At 46.9% G+C, this 6,835-nt stretch overlaps 1 long non-coding RNA gene across 1 annotated transcript; it reads right to left on the bottom strand.

Annotated features, from left to right (window-relative positions):
- Positions 1–1,805: 1,805 nt before the first annotated feature.
- On the bottom strand, positions 1,806–5,009 carry LOC116070716. Its single transcript, XR_004110535.1, has 3 exons — positions 4,744–5,009; positions 4,425–4,582; positions 1,806–1,977 (listed from the first exon to the last, which is right to left on the bottom strand). It is a non-coding gene; the product is annotated as an uncharacterized LOC116070716 (long non-coding RNA).
- Positions 5,010–6,835: the final 1,826 nt, after the last annotated feature.

Below are 6,835 nucleotides of genomic sequence, written 5' to 3'. Positions count from 1 at the left end.
GATTTATTTGCTTGCTTGTTGAGATGGGGTTTCTCTGTGCAGCCCTGGCTGCCCTGGAACTCACTCTGTAGACCAGGCTGGCCTTGAAGTCAGAGATCCGCCTGCCTCTGCCTCCTGAGTGCTGGGATTAAAGCTGTGCTCTACCAACAACTCCCTTATTTCAATAAGAACGGTAGGATGCCATAGTTGCACAACCAAAGTGGCGTATTATGTACAGAACAGGGTGCTATAGACATACCATGATCAGCTGATGTGGGTCACAAAGGCCTTTAAGGGCTAATTAATCATGGCGGCTTAGGAACAGAGCAATCTGCCTTCCATATCACTCCTTCTATATTGGGAGAAATTCTAAGTCTGGTAGCCAAGCCTTTGGCTTGCGTTGTTACAATGGAAAAACACAGTTCCTCCCCTGAGTTCAGAGGTAAGAGAGTTACAGACTCAGAGGCCCTTGTCCAATGAGTGTCTGTTGGCCCACCCTAGCCAGAACCTGGAAGAAGGGGCAATGTAGTTCAGCCTAGCCAAGTCCACTCACTCTGGAGACACCACACAAAGGAAGAGGCTAAGCAGAACACGGGTTTGACTGACAGTGGTAGGAGTCTCAGCCCTTCACTGTATGTATCCTCTACACGAATGCATGTGTACCTGGTGTGTGCAGTGCCCAGCAGAGGCCAGAATACAGCAGCAGATCCATTGGGACTGGGGTTATGAATAATTGTGGGTGCTGGGAATTGAACCTGGATCCTCTGGAAGAGCAGCCAGTTTAGCCCCACTGTTAACTTTATTTACTTTCTTGGAGGCACAAAAGGTGATGCATCCCTCAAGCTTGTCCTGCATAGCATGAGGCTCTAGCTGGAGCTCGCTGGGTGGTTGGCACTGAGGGATGGACAAGGTAAGGGAGGCTTCAGCTGCAACTCGGTGAAAAAAAATGGCCTCAGTCCTGTTTCCTTCTCACCCCCCTCCATCTGAAGAGCCATGGAAGGCAGAAGTGTCTGGGTCCCACTTGTCCTTGGTGCTATTGAGCCCACACCTTCACAGCTTTCTCAAAGCTGGTGTATCTAGGCCCCCTTTTCCTCCATAGAGGGTAACCACAAATCCTGGCCTGCTTGGTGCTTTCTGTACTAAACTAGGAAAATTCTGAGCAAAATGAGATCCCCCCAGAATCCAGAAATCCAGCCACCACTCCACTCTTTGGAATGATAAGGGTCAGAACATTGATTTGCTCAATTTTAATTAATTATGTCTAGTGTATGTGTGTGTGTGTGTGTGTGTGTGTGTGTGTGTGTGTGTGTGGTTTTTTAAAAAAGATTTACTTATTTATTTTATGTATATGAGTGCACACTGTAGCTGTACAGATAGTTGTGAACCTTCATCTGGTTGTTGGGAATTGACTTTTAGGACCTCTGCTCGCTCCAGTCAACCCTGCTTGCTCCTGCCAAAGATTTATTTAGTATTATAAATAAGTACACTGTAGCTGTCTTCAGATGCACCAGAAGAGGGCGTCAGATCTCATTCCAGGTGGTTGTGAGCCACCATGTGGTTGCTGGGATTTGAACTCAGGACCTTCGGAAGAGCAGTCAGTGCTCACTGAGCCATCTCGACAGCCCATGTGTGGTGTTTTAAAATAGAATCTTAGATAGCTCAAGCTGGCCTTGAATTTGCTGTGTAGCAGAAGCTGACCTTGAACTCCAGGTCCTCTTGCCCCTACCTCTGAAGTGCTGGACTTGTAGGCATGTGCCACCAACCCTGGTGAATTTTACAGTATTTTAACCCCAGAAAAAACCGACAGTTTTTAAGGGGAACAGGTAGTGAGTGTGTAGATAAATTTAATTCAAGGAATGAGGAACTTCTTAGAAGTTGAACAGCTGCATATGGGACTTACTTTTGTTCTTTAAATACATTTTCGTTTTCTCACCCCGACTTCCTCTCCCCTCTGTCCTTCTCTTTGTTTTTTTATGTAGAAAACTGAGAACGAGGTGTCTAGAGAGCAGACAAAAGATAAAACAAGAGAAAAGTAATTTTTCTTTAATTCTGGAATCTGCTTCCTTGCGTCAAGTTCTAAAACAACACCTTAGGACCGGACAGTCCATGCAAGTGACTTAACTTATCCTATCAAAGCACAGTGGCACAGATTCAAAGTCCTACAGATATGGCAGGAGAGACAAATTATGATAAGCCCAGTGCACAGAGATCAGCCGGTGATGATCCAGTCACATTTCATCTGAGGACGGGGCTGTAGGTGTGGGAACTGAAAGTCACTCACATTGTCCTCTCACCCACAGATAATCTGCTCTGTGAGGACTGATAAAGGCAGAGACACTGGGGACTCTGTTCTGAGCCAGTACCAAGTGAAAGAGAAACATCATGGGCAATGAATACCAGCTGCAGGCACTGGGCAGCTCCAAAGAGTGTGGGGTGCTCACAGTTATAAGACCTTTAGAGCCCCTCCCTCGAGGCTCGTAGGCTTCATCATGAAGGCTGCCCCCTTTTCTGAGTTCTAACTTTTCCTTTCCACCTCTGCATGTCTTCTTTGGATGCCAACCAAGATCCTAAGCATGCGCCGACTGCCACCCACCTCTCTGTAGCTACTTGTAGACCTTCATGCAGAGCCTATCGGACTAGGCTTATCTCTCTTCCAATCCCATTTTCAATAGCCTCATTCTCTGCCCACCACCCCCCACAGTGAACACCAGGATGCGCAGCTGGCCTACCCTGTAGTTGTGGGGTGATCCTCCTAAAGATTCTTTTATCAGCTGGGCTCAGTGGCCCACATCTTTCCTCCCAGTACTGGGGAGGCAGAGGCAGGTTGATCTTTATGAGTTTGAGGCCAACCTGGTCTATGTAGTGAGCTCCAGGACAGCCAGGGCTGCATAGAGAGACAAATATATTTGTTTGTTTGTTTATTGAGACAGAGCCCAACTGCTGATAAAAGAAAAAAATATATATATATATATATGCCACGCACTTTTCGTGACAGCAGTTTATGAGGCAAAAGCTTCAAGGAAGCCAGACTCCTGCAACCCCTAACTCAGAGGCAGCCCAGATATGTCCTTGCTATAGCCTCTAGCTAAACAAAATTAAAAGACGCTCTCTAACCTCCACCAATGTTCCAACATCCTAGCCAAACCCTGGCTTGGAATTTCGCAGACAATGTTACACATTCAGACTAATTGCCTCCGGCATTATTAGAGAGATAATGAGGGGGGTGAGGCATTGAAGCTTACAGAATAGTAATTGACTAAGGATGGACAGGACCTTGACCCAAGAGTGTGTGTGTGTGTGTGTGTGTGTGAGAGAGAGAGAGAGAGAGAGAGAGAGAGAGAGAGAGAGAGTGCACTGCAGAGATTTGAGATTCGAGATTCAAGCCTCTACCCTCCTGGCTGGCTCACCCACAATTTCCCCGGGACTCTGGCCGGGCTGCACAGGCCCGAGCGTGCTTGGAACCCGGGGGGTGCTATACCCATCCAGAAGAGATGGCTGCTGTTTTAGAACCAGTGTGTTTTAGATGGCCTCAGATGTGCCTTGACCACTGAGCTGCCAGATTTTTCTTTTCTCTTTTGTAATGACTGTAAAAGTCTGATGGCATTTTGAGAAATACATTCAGATCCTGCACTTCCTCGTGTCACGTCTGTTATTTTTTCTTCTTAGATACCTTGCCGACCAGTACCAGAACCCTGTTTCTCCCGCAGGTGGAGAAGCCAAGACTGGCTAACCTGCGGCACATACATATATATGCATATATATACATATATATACATTTTCATTTTCTCTCCCTGACTTCCTCTCCTTTCTGTCCTCTTTGTTTTCTTATGTAATATATACATATATATATATATATATATATATATATACACACACACACATATGTGTGTAGTGTATATATGTGTGTATCTATGTACATATATGTATATATGTGTATATATATGTACATATATGTATTATATGTGTGTATGTGTGTATATATGTATATAAAATTGGTGAGATTGAGAACCTGCAGAAGAGAACACTGGTTTTCCTGTGACACATGGACACCTACATTTGCTCTTTGGTTTTCTTGGCATCTAAACTACAAGAACTCATGATATATAGGCAATAAATTACCACATTGGGGATAACAGATTAGTAGAAGAATCCTGAGTCCCTGAGAGACTGCTTTGCACCAGCCTGGGCTACTATTTAAAATTAGTGCATCCACCTTGCGCTATTATCTAAAAGCAGTAGTATATTCTTTAGTGCTCAGAATCTGCCTTCCGGGGGCTTTGCCTCACCCCGACTGCGCAGGTGCCTTGTGGGACTGACAGAGCAGGTTTTGACTGGGGACAGATGGGGCACTGGAGTGGCATAACAACTTGAATCAGGGTAACACTGACATAAACCCCTTCCTGACTCTTAACGATTGTTCTTCACTGTGGGTCTTAGAACATTACCCAGGTGCGGTGAGACAAGCATGGGACAACCAGCATTGAAAGGCAGTTTGTCTCGAGACCTCTCACTTCCTCCATGCGGGGTCACAGGAGGTGGCAGCGGATCATCCATGACAGAGCTGAGGGTGGCTGAGCACAGGCAGGAGCTTTCACTGCAGTCTCTAAAGGAAGGGCATTTGAGTTAAATGTGGTGGCTTCTAACTCCAGCCCTCAGCAGGCTTAGGCAAAAGGAACATCGTAGTCATAGTCATATAGTCATTGTCAGCGTCGGCTATGGTAGGAGACACTGTCTCAGGAAATTAGCTATTGTGAAAAAGTTTACCAGGCTGTAGAGTAGGAGGTCAGTCCTAGTCGTCGGCATCAGAAGCTGTTTATAGGTGCCTCCGAATCCAACGGTGAAGCAACTCCTAGGCAACAAGGACCCTCGTGTGCCTGTTGCTATGGCAACTACCACATATTCCCAACATGCACCTCACCTGCACACTTCACCTGTGCGTGGTAGTACACATGATTACATCACAGCCCAAATAAAAGGTAGAGACCCCAACTCCTCGACCCTCTTCTTCTTTGCCCCCCTCTTTCCTCCTTCTTCTCTTCCCCACTTCTTCCCAATAAACCTCTCTTCTGGTGGAGCTGTGCTGCCTGGTGTGATCTGTCTGGGAGCAAGCCACCATCTAACACACTAGTTGTCTGATAGGTGAGCACTAGGAGACCAGATCCCAGACAGTGAGAGCCCAATGAGAAAGAGCAAAATGCCACAGGCAACCGGATGACCAAGGTTCCAGTGTGCACAGCTGGAGGACAGTGAGACAGGAACTTGCTCCCTGTAGGAAGTGGGATAAAGCCCTGTGGAAAACTGTGGAGATCTGGTAGACTGAGATAGGAATTTGCTCCCTTCAGGAAGCAAGGTCAAGGCCCTGTGGAAAACTATAAACTGGTTATGTGATCCCAGACCCAGACCCAGGGTAACCAGATCCATAACTTACAAAAGAAAACCAAGCTGAGAGAGAGCGAGGGAGAGCTAGCTGACAAAGGTAACCATGGTGAACCCCCACCCTACCCAGGAGGCAGACAGGAAATGAAAGAGTGTGTGGACCCCATATTTTTTGAAAGGTTTTCACACACACACACACACACACACACACACACCTCCCAGGAATACTCTCTGCTGGGGACCAAGCTTTACTGGGACCTCTGGAGTCAGGCCAGATCCAAACTACAGCAAAAGCCTAGAAATTCAATAAAAGAAAGACATACATTTAAAGCAGACAGTTTGGAGACCACCCTCGTTTAAGAGCAGCCAAGGCCAGGGCATTGAGTAGGAAGTCCAGAGAGAGCAGATGGTGACAGACAGGAAGAAGAAGAGCCCATCTAGGAGCTGGAAGTGTGCCCAGCCTCAGAGAGTAAACAGAGCAGTGAGTTCCTGGAAGCCGAAGGGGAAGCCTGTGAGGGTAGAAAGAAGAGTCCACACCGGGTGCCAGAGAGAAGCCAAGTCTGAGAAGAGTCCTCTGAGTTTGGGTGTCAGTCAGCAAGGACTAAACTATGGTAGATTTTAGGCAGGAAGTAACGGAGAGCAGGGAGGGACACTTCAAGAACTCAGATCTAAATATGAAGAAATGGGTAAGTTGCCAATACAGACCAAATGTGGGGCTTTTGCTGTTGAGTTCAAATGAGAGACATGTGAGCCTATGTAGAAACAGGAGACGTGGCGGTGAGAAGACGGCTGGCCAACTAGAGTCTCCCGGAGAGAGGAAGAGAAGCAGTCTAGAGCTCACATGCAGGAATTAATTTTTCTAATTATTTAGAAACCAAGCAAAGGGTACAGCTCAGTGTGTAAAGTTCTTGCAGGTACAAGGACTTGAATTCGATTCCCCAGAACCACCAGTTTTTTAAATCGGCATAAGGCTGGAGAAATGGCACACTGCCAGGATCCATTCCCAGCCACCTCCCCCACTCCCCACCCCCTACTCCCCCGCACTGAGTGCCTCACAACCATATGCAACTCTAGCTGCAGAGCATCTGACACCCTCTTCTAACCTCTGTGGACACCCATACTCACTTGTGCAAACCAATACACACAAACACACACAGAGAAAGAGGGAGGAAGGGAGAGAGAGAAAGAGAGAGAGAGACAGACAGACAGACAGACAGACAGACAGACAGACAGACAGACAGACAGAGAATGAATCCTGGTGAACACCTGCCAGCCCAGATATAAGACAGCCTGTCTTAAAAACAAGGTAGATGACTCCTGGAGCACAACACCCAGTAACCTCTGTTCTACACATACACATGTACACTCTCAAGTGCACACGTGCACACACAAACAGCGTCAGCTACAACCTCCAGTTCTCCCAAGCCTCATATACAATGATTGCCACTCTTATATTCTGCACCAGTGCTGTCTCAGAACT

This window comes from Mastomys coucha, unplaced genomic scaffold (genome assembly GCF_008632895.1).
Source record: "Mastomys coucha isolate ucsf_1 unplaced genomic scaffold, UCSF_Mcou_1 pScaffold22, whole genome shotgun sequence".
NCBI lineage: Eukaryota > Metazoa > Chordata > Mammalia > Rodentia > Muridae > Mastomys > Mastomys coucha.
The sequence above is the reverse complement of the archived record's forward strand: the minus strand, read 5'-3'. Positions and strand labels throughout refer to the sequence as shown.